Source organism: Tamandua tetradactyla, chromosome 3 (assembly GCF_023851605.1).
Source record: "Tamandua tetradactyla isolate mTamTet1 chromosome 3, mTamTet1.pri, whole genome shotgun sequence".
Classification (NCBI taxonomy): Eukaryota; Metazoa; Chordata; class Mammalia; order Pilosa; family Myrmecophagidae; genus Tamandua; species Tamandua tetradactyla.
The window spans coordinates 74,573,259-74,586,049 of NC_135329.1; the positions used below are offsets into that span (position 1 = coordinate 74,573,259).

Sequence of the window (12,791 nt, forward strand, 5' to 3'; positions counted from 1 at the left end):
TATATTAAATTTTAAGAAGCTATCATAATGTCCAGATTTATTTCTCAGTAACTTTAAAGGTTTAGTTCTGTAATTTATATATTCTGTCAAAATATCTGTCAATTTTGTAGTGGCTGGTCATGTTTATGGTTTAGTGAGGTGGCTGGAGGGAATGACCTAAAACTGTTGAGCTATGTTCCAGTAGCCTTGATTCTTGAAGATGATTATATAAAGATATAACTTCTACCATGTGACTGTGAGATTGTGAAAACCTTCTTTCCATTGCTCCTTTTATCCAGGCTAAGGACAGATAAATAAAAAAAATGTTGAAAAACAAAAATGAATGGTAGGGGGGACAAAGGCTAAAATAAATTGTGTATTTGGAAATAATACTGGTGAATGACAGGGAGGGATAAGGGATATGGTATGTATGGGTTTTTATTTTTCTTTTTTGTGTTTTTTTCTGGGGTGATGCAGAGGTTCTGAAAAATCATCATGGTGATCAATATACAACTATGCAATGGGAATATCCACCATTGATTGTACACCAGGCATGGAATATATGTGTGGGAAGATTCATCAAAAAACAGATGTCATCAGAAGATAGAAATTGGGTAATTGGAGCTGAAGGGATAAAGATCGTGCAAAAGGACTACTTGTAAATATTCAGAAATGGATAGCACAATACTACTTGATTGTAGCACAATAATGTTAGAACACTGAATTAAGCTAAATGTGAGGATAATAGAGGTAGGAAGCCTGGGGGGCACAAATGAAATCAGAAGGAAAAATATACGATAAAGACTAAGATGGTATAATCTAGGCATGCCTAGAGTGTGTAATGATAGTGACTAAATGCATGAATCTAAACATGTTTTTGCATGAGGAAGAACAAAAGAATGTCAACACTGCACGGTGTTGAAAATAGATGGTAATTAATATTTTAAAATGTTAACTTATGTGTGAGACGAAAGCAGAAAATGTTTCTTTGGCACAAAAGTTATATTTTGACTAGTGCATTTCCTAGAATAACTTAGGTGGACAGCTTAATTGAACACCACAAATACATGGAACCTTGACTACGGCTAGAAATTTGATAGGTTTTTCCAGAGTGATACCACAATAAATCCCGCCAGGTCGGGCGTGCTCACCTGCAACTTAGGCCCCTGCCTGCAGCCAGGCCCATTTCCGTCCCTAGACAACACACGCCCCCTGCTGCCAGGCCACACCCAACCCCTTTCCTCAGCCCACACATCCCACTTGCCACCAGGGCCTGGCTCCAGCTTTCCCCAACCGCCTGTCCGAAACCACCAGCGTCCCCTGCCCCCTGGCCTGCCCAGCCAGGGGCCACACCGGCTCTCCGGTCCCTTCCTTGCACAACACATGCGCCGCCCAGTCCAGCCGGGGCCCCCGAGCCAGGTGCACAGGCAGGAGCGCTCCATGCCAGGCCACGCCAGGGGCATGGGAAAGCCTGACACCTGCTTGGCCGTCCAAGCACAGGCACGTTCTCTGCCTCTAGCTTGTCGCCAGGCAGACGTCCCCTCACAACACTTACCTCCGCTCCCGCCTGGCCCCTCGCAGTTGTCCAACGAGTCGAACAGCTCCTCTGCTCCTTGCGGCCATGGCGCTCCTGCCGCTGGGCCCCCTGGGCTGGGTGCAGCACCTGTCTGTTGCCAGGCTCCCGCCTGGGACCTGGGAAACTGCTCAACTAGAAGCCACGTCCTCAAGCCGAAATGTCTCACCTGGCACAGCGCTGCGCCCTCATGCCACACACGCTCTCTGTGGCGGGCGTGGCAGGTCCACTGAGCAGTCGGGGCCACCTCGCGGCTCTGATGCCCTCCACTCTGTCAGCAAAGACCAACCAGGGTCTGAGATCGAGGCTAGCGGGTTGTGCTTTCACGCGGGGAAGGGCAGGCTGCTGGCATCATCTCTAGGTGGAGGAGCTAGATGCCTTGATGCGGGGTAAAAGTGATAGGTCTCGGCCTGCCAGAACTGCGGGGCCGTTTGGAAACGCGGGCCCGGGAGCCTCCGCGTGATTCCCACATCCGGGGCCATCAGCACCCCCGCAGCCACCGGGTCTTGGGCTGGCTAAAGGGTGGTGCCTCCCACACAGCTCCCCCAAGGCGCCCCGCCCCCTGATTTGTGACGCAGAGGCTGGTGCCCCTGTGATTGACTCCCTGTCACAGGCACATGTTTTCCCACCCTGCAAGCACCTCACAAGCCCAGACCTGTCTGCACCCTACCCCAGGCCTGCGCGACTCGGATCGCCTTTCCCGCGCTGAGTGTCTTGGATTCTCGAGAGTCATGGACCACGCCGGACCCAGCCAGCTGCCTTGCTGTGCTGCGCTTGTCAGGGGCTGAGGGGCTGGTGCCCTGGAGGCGATGGTGCCCACGCCGGACTCCGTGTTGGGGGGAGCATAGGGCCCTGAGGTGTTGGCAGTGGGGCGCCATGCACCCAGTGGTGGGGAACAAAAGAAGGAGAAAGGTAGGTGCCAAGACACAAAGCGCCCGGCAAAAGACTTTGGTATGTATTCAGGATAGTGCTCTTCCGAATTTAACTTTTAGGGACAGTTTAGTTGCACACCATGAGCCGATGGGATCTTCAATGGGGTTTGAGATCTTGTTAATTGGTGCAGGATACTGTGATTTTCTGCTAAAGCACAGTGTCATTTGGGCACTGCAGAAAGAACTGTTGGCAAGGTCTCCTTGGGCCCTGGGGAGAATGGAGGAAATATTCGACTTCCCCATTTGGAGGATTTGTGATATTCTGACAAGCACAGGACGACAGAATCAAAGGGCCCTACATCTTGCAGTTTGTCCCTATGAAGCCTATTCCTGCCGAGAATAGGGTAAACCTAGGTAAAATGAGGCCTAAGAGACACACCCAGAGATGCCCTCTCATTGCGCAGATGGGGTCTCACCTCTCTAAGCCAATTCAGCAGGTGAAGTCTCTGTGCCCCTCCACCCCCTAATGTGGACATGATTCCCAGTGCTGCAAATTTCCCTGGAAACATGGGAGAGAAGTCTGGGGATGAGCCGAGTCCTAGCATCAAGGAATTCAGAAAGCCTGTTTGACCCAAAGGGAAAGAGGAAAAGGAGACTAAATAATGATTCAGTAGCTGGGAGACGTCAGAGTCCACATTTTATTCTTTTGGTTACAGCTAGCCATTGTATGGAAACACACTGTCATTTATGGTGTAGTGGGCTGGCTGCAGGGGATTGTTGAGCTATGTTCCAGGAGCCTTGAAGCTTGAAGATGATCATATACAGATACACCATTGACAATGTGCCTGTGGGATTGGGAAATCCTTGCTTCTGCTGCTCTTTTCATCCAGGGTGTGGATAGGTGAGTAAAAAAAATGTGGATGCAGAATAAATAAACAAGAGGGTGGACAAAGGGTAAATTTGCGTGTTTGGAAGTACTAGTGGTGAATGAGAAGGAGGGATAAGGGATATGGCTTGTATGAGTTAGATTTTTCTTTTTATTTGTTTTCCTGGAATAAGGCAAATATTGTCCCAAATGATCATGGTCATTAATACACACCTATGTGATGATATTGTGAGCCGTTGATTGTCCACCATAAATGAAATGCATTGGTGTTAAGACCTATCAAAAAATATTTAAAAAAAACAGAAAAGGAAGGAAAGAAAAAGTTAAAGGCAGGAATGTGCATATATACAGTTTTATTCCAAAGTTCCCACTTTTCCCATACTGTGACACTGAGCAGAGGTGTGCAAGTTTGCAATCATTTGATTCCCCATGTAGGCAGTCATGGTAAATGAAAGTTCTGGATGAACAGGCTTACTGACTGAAGAAGGAGTGAAAGAGTCTCTCTTCTTCCTAAAAAGCCTTCAACTGATTGACTTAAGATTAAGATAAGACTTTCCTAGGTACATAACTCTTTTCAAACCAGCACACATGTGCATATAGAAAATTACCCAAGCCTGTACCCCTACATCCATTATGTACATCAGGAAATAGGTTATTTCCCACACCCAAAAGCCCTGCTCAGGCCTCATCCCAATCTCTTCACCTTCTAGCCTCAAAAGCACAACCTTAATGTCTTAAAAATGTGTAAACGTTTACTTTTTCTTAACTATTTAATCAAGTTAAATATTCTATGTTATTTATCTAGTGGCTGACTTTCTCACACAACGTTATATTTATGCTGTTCATCTCTGTTACGTGTAGAGTAGTTAGTGCCTTTTATTTGATGTCATATTCTGTTGTATAAATATACTACCATTTATCCATTCTACTGTTGCAGAGGTTAGCTTTATTTCCAGTTCAGGTCTGTTATAAATAATGTTGATGTGAACACTTTTGTACATGTTTTGGTGCACATATATGTTCATATTTCTGATGGTTATAAAACTTGGAATAGAAGACTGGGTCATAAGGTATGAGTATGTTCAAAGTTACTTGATAATGCAAAGTAGCTTTCTAAAGTGTTAGTACCAACATAACTCTCTTCTGCTGTGTATGAGCATTTCAGTCATGCAATTTGCTCATTAATAGTTTTTAAATTTTAACATTGTAAATTTCAATTTAGGGGTTTTGGCAATCATACCCAGGTTTCTGTAACCCAACAAGGGATTGAAATGACTAAATCAATCATACTTTTTACTGCTGGTCTGTTTCTACTTCATATTTGTTCCTAATGACCCTATTTTAAATCTTGGGGTGCTTACCAGGACCCATCCACATTGGGGTGCTCTGAACTCTAGGTTCTGTTCCCTGAGGCTCACTCAGTCTCTCAGCCTTCATTTAAGAGTCAGTCCTTGCTTTGAAGGGAAATATCTGCTCCTAGGCCCTCCTATTCCATGGACCTTGTCCCCATATGGTGACATGAAAGAATAGTTGTTGTGTGCATAAATGTGCTTGTGTATGTGTGTTTCCTATGTTTTTTCATGCTGGCATCCTGATCTGTGGTTTCATCTTGTGGATCATGTGAAAATCCATTTCCATGTTGGCAGGGTCCTCAGTGTAAGTCTAACTAGATCAACACCCATCCACTTATGTGCATAGTTTGATATATCCACCAGTTTAGAAGCTTATATGTAAAAAACAGACCATCATACATTATGAATTCAGTGGTGACAGAAAATATACTTTGCCAGATACTTTTACTATTTCCCCCCAAAGGGTTGAGATGCATAAAGCTTGGGTTTTTATCTTGTTTACTGGAGGTCCAAGTTGAGGATGCTGGGAAATGGGAACTTTTCCAGGTTTCCAAGATGACAATGGCTGGAATCAAACCCATGAACAGGTGATCTAGTCCCAAGGTCCTTCCAACGGTCCTGTGCAGTCCCAGAATGGATCCTGTCAATGTAGGTGGATGGATGGGGTGGAGAGAAAAATCAGTGGTACCCTCAAATGTGGCAATAAGCAAGGCCCAAAAAAATTGCTAGAATTTTCTAAGCTAAAGAATATTTTCTCTTCGACAGGAACAAGGAAACAACTTGGCACCAGCACTGTTTTCCTGACCAAGAGCTTAGATTCATAACCTCTGAATTGCCAAGGAATAGAAAAATAATTGTCAGACTAGTCTGTGTGGCTGCAGTTTATGAGCTGAGCTCCCCTTGGCATTTAACTCAGCTACAGGGGACCTGTTGACCCTAATTAGCAACTGCCCTTAATTTCTTCTCACTGGAGAGGACCCACATTGCCCAACTCTCTTGAAGGAAACCCTCAGCCCAGACCTTCAGTCACAGCACAATGTCCTTTGCAACATACCTGGCAGAACTCCAAGTAGAAGCCAGCTGCCCCATCTGCCTGGATTTTCTGACAGACTCTGTCACTACCAAATTTGGGCACAATTTCTGCCACTCCTGCATCCAACAGTCCTGGGAACATCTATAGGACAGGCTCCCTTTGCCTATCTGTGGGCACCAATGCCAAGAGTAACATGAGGAGCAATGTCCAGTTGGGAAAGATAAGTGAAATTTCCAAGCTCCTGCACATCATCAGAAGCAAGAGGAAGAGGCAGAAAGAGGCACACTTGTGCAAGCAGCACAGTCAGATCCTGACCCTTTTGTGTGAGGAGGATCAAGAGGTGCAGCGTCTCTTGTGTGCTCAGTCCCCTGACCACCAGGGTCACCATATGAAGCCAATAAAGGAAGCTGCCTCTTACCTCAGAAAAAGACTTCACAGTTGCCTTATGTCCCTGGAGAGACAAGGGACATACCTAGAAAAACTAACAGCCACCTATGACAGAAAACTATTAGAACTGAGAGAGAAGGTGGAAATCCACAGGCAGAAATTATTCTCTGAACTTGAACACCTGAATCAGATTTTAGAATGTGAGCAAGAAGTAGTTCTGATAATGTTGGCTGATGAAGAGAAGGAAATTAAACAGAAACTTGAAAATATTGCATCATTTTCAGATTATATCTCCACACTCAAAAGTCTGCTAAAAGAGGTTGCAGAGAAGAGTGTGATGTCAGAGGTGAAATTGCTGGCAGATATCAAGAGTATCCACCAGCGGCATGAAAGTCTTAAATCTCCAGCCCTCTATTCTTTCCAGTTAAGGAAAGAAGGACTGAATTTTCCTCTGCAGTAATCAGCTCTGCAGAAAATTAAACAGAAATTTACAGGAGACATTAGACTTGACCCCAAAACAGCATATATGAATTTGCTTTTCTCTAAGGACAGAAAATCTGGGACATTTGTGAAGAAAAAGCAAAGATTTCATCCTAATCCAAAGAGACTTATGATTGATCTGGTAGTACTGGGTTCTGAAGGATTTGATTTTACAGACATTATTGGGAGGTCCAGGTGGGTGACAAGCCTGAATGGACTGTGGGGGTTTGTAAAGTCTCACTTTCCAGGAAGGGGAAACAACTCCTGTCAGGACAGAACAGATGCTGGACAATCCAGCTGTTGGATGGAGTCTATGTTGCAGAAGGCACTGCTCCAGTCACTCTTCCATTAATAGAAAAGCCCAGAGGAATCAGCATTTATCTGGACTATGAGTTGGGTAAGATTTCATTTTATGGTTTGAATGAGAGGTCTTATATCCATACCTTCACTAACAGATTTTCTGAAATACTCAAGCTTTAATTCTGTATTGGATAAAATTATAAATTTTTAATATCTGTATTTTAATACAGTAACAGATGATGAGTGAGAAACTCACTGCTGCATTGTCTTCCTGAAATTTGTGGAGAGTAGGTAGAATGGTGCACAACTGTCCATGAATTTAGTACTAAGATTTTTTTAAATGCTTCTATGAGTGAAACAAAGTTGTTTCAGCTCATAATTGTTTCAATAGATGCTGTTGGAACTAACAGATCTTGTGGGTAGAGCTTTGTAAATTGTTTGTGGAATTGCAATAGGAGAGTGTACAAAACTGTAGCTTTTCACCTCCAACAAATACATTGTGGATATGTATACATGTGTTCTGAACACTTATACATGTGTTCTAAAACACTTATCTGTTTTACAAGTACCTTTAAAATTGTGGACACAATATGAACAGACAATTCCCTGTGAATCTCTCAGGATTTTGTACATCTTGTGAGCAGAGGAGCTGACTGATCTGCCCTATCTTTTCAAGGGTGATTGTACTGGGAGCAGTCTTGTAAGGTAGATAAAGTATTTCCATCTGGAGCAAAGGGCAAGTTTGTTTACTGTAGTGAAAATAAAAATGATCTTCTCCCTCCAAAGCAAATGTCAGTTGGTTTACTGCTCATTATAAAGGATTTGGGTTTTGCTAATTACCAGTGTTGTGTCCTAAGTCAAAGTCTCACAGAAAACATGGAATTAATGCCTATTTTGCCAAATATAAGAACATCATATGAGACAAGATCCATGAACAGATGGGAGCCACACTGGGAAAGCACAGGTATTGCCCTGGCTGAAAGCTTCATGCACCACAGGACCTCTTGTCTCTGGCAACAACTATAGGGGCATAGCTTTCATCATCCATTCCAAGGACTTGTCCAAATACAGTAAGCCACAAAGGTCAAAGTTGGAGTGACTCCATCTGGTCTGTACAGTGTCTATTAATTCTTCCAAGCCCAGATGAAATTTGCCAGTTGGGTCATTTTTGCCATATGCAATTTTGCCTAGTAAGAAATCTGACATGACACTTCAAGGTTATTAGAAGAACAGAGGTAGGGAGTTAAGTGAAATTAATTCAAGATAAGAAACAGATGCACAATAAGAAAGTGTTTTGCTACTGTTCTAGTTTGCTAGCTGCTGGAATGTAACACACTAGAGATGGATTGGCTTTTAATAAAAGGCGATTTATTTTGTTAGTTCTTCAGAGGAAAGGCAGCTAACTTTCCACTGAGGTTCTTTCTTACATGGGAAGGCACAGGGTGATCTCTGCTGGCCTTCTCTCCAGGCCTCTGGGTTCCAACATCTTTCCCAAGGGTGATTTATTTCTGCATCCCTGAAGGCCTGGGCTGAGCTTGAGTGCTGAGATGAGGTATGCTGAGCTTCTTGGGCTGTGCTACATTGTGCTCTATCATTTAAGCACCAGCTGATTAAGTCAAACATCATTCATTGCAGCAGGCATGCCTGCTAGCTGACTGCAGATGTAATAAACAACAGATGAGGTTCACATACCATTGACTCATGTCCACAGCAACAGAACTAGGTGCCTTCACCTGGCCAAGTTGACAACTGAGTCTTATTACCACAATTACCCATTTTAAAAACAGCATTTTGATGAACAATTGCATATAATAAACTGAATTATTAAGTTAAAAATTTGGTAAGTTCTAACAAATGATATATTCATGAAACCAAACCCACAATCAAGATAAGAAAAATTTCTCTCACCTTCTAAGGCTTGTTTGTGCCTCTTTGTAGGCAGTCCCTTCCTCCACCCCTCTTCACCATAATCTCCAGGAAACCACAAAGGATCTCACTGCTGCTATATATTAGCTTACATTTTCTAGAATTCTAGATCAGTGACATAATACACTTCATAATGTTTGATAGCAATTCATAAACTTTTCCAGGACAACCTACATTTTCAGAGGCTAGGCAATATCTAAACCCAGGTGAAGGCACTCCAGCCCCCAAGCAGATTCCTTTACCTATATGTTTTTTCTTAGTTTTACCTTTTAACTCTGGCTCATGCATCTTCTACATTTCTAAGTTTCCATTTTAAAGTACATGATTTATTTGGGATGCAATCTCAAATGTAATTGCCAAGTCTGATAATACAATGACAGTTCTGTATGTGGTTTGAGGGTGACATGAATGGATGGAGAGAATGATATGGGAAGATGGAAATGTGACAGAAAAACCCTGTGGAGTTGAAAACTTACTCACTGTAGTACTTACTTTCCACTTCTGCATTTCTGTATTACCTCACAAGTCTGGTGCATAGATTCAACTGGATGTTTAGGTGAAGCACTTGAAACAATATATATAAAATGTTAACTCAATAAGTGATGGCTGCACTTGGGAAACAAACTAGACAGCCAAATACATTGTGAGAAACAATCCAGAGAAGTGCATACTCACAGGTATTCAGAAAACACCCACTGTATTTATATTTCCCATTCAGGCTTTTCCTTGACAATGCAAGTGCCAGCATAACAGAAAAATAACAGAAAAAAGTACTTGTAGCATATATAAGTTGCTCTCATTTTGATATATGTCATGGGGAGTGTTCTATACATATACACATATAAATCATATAAATGTTTGCTTTTATACAGAAACTATTTGGGAAATTCAAGAAATCATTAATCATTAACTAATAGAGGATAGTGATAGAAGCTGTTGTGCACCCATTTTACAGAGTGAAATTTTTCTATAACATTTCATATATAATTATACTTTTAAAGCCTTTTACATAAGATCTGTCTTGAGAGCAATAATGTATGTAAATTAAATGAAAATTGTGCTCTCTTCTGAGTAGATGGCATTCACATAATGATGAGGAAAGGTCTATATTCAGTTGCCTCCTCTCCCTCTGCATTGTAGTATCTTGGTTGGGGAAGCTGCTATCCTTGCTTCCAGGCTCTGGTCAACATGCATACACCCTGAGCACTCAACAAATTTGTTGAAATAATAAATGAACAAAATAATAAGTCAATGGATGTGATGTCAATTAGATATTGTATAACTTAATATAAAGTCACAAAGAAAGATCAGGTCTGTAGATACAGATTCAAACGTTATCACAACTTTGGTAGCAGCTGAAACCATATACCAAAGAGAATTTAATTAAACTACATGTTTAGGTCCTCCAAAAGTACAATTCTGGTACATTATGCCTAAGGATATCTACTTCCAACCCTGACTTGACACAGTCCACCAGAGAACTGCTTTCTCCTTCTCCAATACTCCTACAGGGCCTCCAACATCCACAGTTAACATAGAGGAAGGAGAAACATTGCTAAAAGGAGTTTGTCTCTAAATGTATATCTATAGAAGTTGAGGATTCTATGAATGAGTTTGGGATTCCAGAAGAGACAGCCAAGTGTAGATTCTGGAAATGTGTGCCTTTTTAGGAAGAGAGAAAATTAAGATGGCCTAAGAACTAGGCTTGTGAGAGGTTGACCTGAGAAGGATTTAGTCATCATTGAATGGAATAATCAAATTTTGAGCCAAGGGCTCAGAGTAATCAGCAAATCTAAAATCAATCACTAAAATAAGGAAGCAAGATGCAAATATTTTGAAAAGTTTATTGAATCTTGTGCTATGCTAAATTCCTATTATTCAAAAATAAAGTGTTCAAAGAGATGTATCTCTGTTTTGTTTATTCTCAAACAAAACTAAAATGGAAGTTGAGGAAAGGTATCACTTTCCAGTCTCCCTGAAATGGTGGGGAAGCATGGAAGCAGACCCAGATATCACAGGTTGTATGAGAGCAGGCCTCTAGGTTTACTCACATATCAAATAAGTGAGCAGAGCCCTACTGTCTGCCTTGGTATTTCCTCAATATCAATTTACATCTATGTCAGTTATTTTTGTGTTGTTAAGGGAGAATAAAGGGTTCTGAAATCTTTGAGATGAAAGTACGAGAGATGAGCCTCAAAGAAGGGAGTCAGAGAGAACCTACCTTGGCTGGAATGGAGAAGCAATATACAAGACAATTTCAAAAAATTAGAATTTGAAAAAATATTTTCTATGTACAGAACATTTTAACTATATGAAATAGTAGAAAGAATATTTTAATGAATTCCATATACTAAGAAACCAACTTAAATGATGATAAATTCATTACTGATTTTTATTTATCTCTACCACCACCAGCTCTCTTTCCACCACATTACTTTGAAGCAAATCCATAGGCATTTTTTGATAATATGAATGAACATTTCTTAATATATTTGTTATGAAATACACTTTAAAATTAAAAGAAAACTCGAGAAAAACTGCCAACCAAGACTCCTATATCCAGCAAAATTGTCCTTCAAAAATGAAGGAGAATGCCGCGTCCTCTTTTTCCTCCCCGGTTTGACACGGTTCCCTGGAAGGAAGGGCGGTGGCAAGGCCTTCAACGCCCCAAAAGAGGACGAGGCATAAAATGGTGTAATAGAAAAATACTGGGATTAACGACACTAATTGTGTGTTTCTTGTTGCTGGTTGTGCTCCAAGCATTATATCAAAACGAATCAGAAAGCAAAAGAATTGGAAAAAATGATACAAATTGTACAAATTGCAAAACCTTGTTAATGACTGTTTGGAAAAAATTAGGTTGGGACGCCCCCATTAAGCAAGTCATGCTGCAAATACAGCAGGCAGAAGTGCTTTTAGAACAAGTCACAGAAAAGTACCCCATAGAAAGTAAACACTTACAATTAAAAAACCCTGCATTGAGCCATCCTGGAAATTTACTCCCCACCACGGCACCGGTCCATTGCTATAAAACAATAAAAAATCTAAGTAAACAATGTAACCTTTTAATCAAAACAAGCTAACCTTTAACCAGACTAAAATAGGTCTTGACATATTGCCTCACCTGTAGAATAATAGGAAAAGAAAGTCTAAACTCAGAAAACTGCAAACACAATGTCTGTGGTTTAAGCCAATATCTTGCTGCTATTAAAATCTTGTGTAAGTGTTCCTAAGAAAATCAAAACGTGTACTTTCGCTTTGCTTCCCTGAACCTGTAACTTTACCTAAAACGTAAGCCATGACACAACCATAATTCTGTGATACCTGTTTCCTTGCCAAGAATAAGGGTATAAAATCAGTTAAGCAAAAATAAATCTAAGCAACTCTTCTCAGAGGAAAATTCTCTAAGCTGTCTCTTGGTGTTCTTCTCGCGCCGACGACCCTCCACACCTTCAAGCCCGTTCCCTCTGCTGCGGCTGGACCGCGGCAAGTGGCGCCCGAACAGGGACTTGAAGGTAAGCTTTCTCTTTTACGGGAGGGTATAAGGCTCTCGCTATAAGGCACTGCAGGCCTCTGGCTACGGTCAGGTACTTGGGAAGTACGGATAGAGCGAGTAATCATGGGACATACGGAGTCTAAGGAATGCTCCTTGTTTGTAGATATAACAAAGCATATGTTGAAAAAAAGAGGTATAAATGTTACCAGCAGACAGCTTAGAGAATTTTTTTCTTTTGTGCAAAATGTTTCTCCCTGGTTCCCAGAAGAAGGGACTGTTAACTTAGATACTTGGCAAAAAGTAGGAAAACAAATAAAAGAATATTATACTAAAAATAGGCCAAATGGAGTCCCTATTGATGCTTTTGCCCTATGGAATGTCCTTAAAGATAGTTTTGACCCCACACATGAGGCTATTTGCATGGCCAGGGAAGTGGCAACTGAAGAAGAGCAACCATTAGTTACAGCTATGGCTAAAACAGGCAGTTATACCAGTATAGAGAGGCCT

General features: G+C 41.6%; 2 long non-coding RNA genes across 4 annotated transcripts in view; one reads left to right on the forward strand and one right to left on the reverse strand.

Moving 5' to 3' along the window:
- Positions 1-2,188: 2,188 nt before the first annotated feature.
- On the forward strand, positions 2,189-8,062 carry LOC143677384 (uncharacterized). The gene is made up of 3 exons (XR_013172558.1): positions 2,189-2,464; positions 3,141-3,325; positions 5,428-8,062. It is a non-coding gene; the product is annotated as an uncharacterized LOC143677384 (long non-coding RNA).
- Positions 3,107-12,791, reverse strand: part of LOC143677383 (uncharacterized) — a 166,973-nt gene continuing 157,288 nt past the window's right edge. The window contains exons 3-5 of one of the 3 annotated variants that reach the window (XR_013172556.1): positions 5,165-5,302; positions 3,524-3,586; positions 3,107-3,269 (exon numbers count right to left, since the gene is read on the reverse strand). This is a non-coding gene — a long non-coding RNA (uncharacterized LOC143677383). Of the gene's footprint in view, positions 3,270-3,523; positions 3,587-5,080; positions 5,303-9,264; positions 9,353-12,791 lie in introns of those variants that run through there. The other 2 variants (XR_013172557.1, XR_013172555.1) reach the window with 2 other exon arrangements.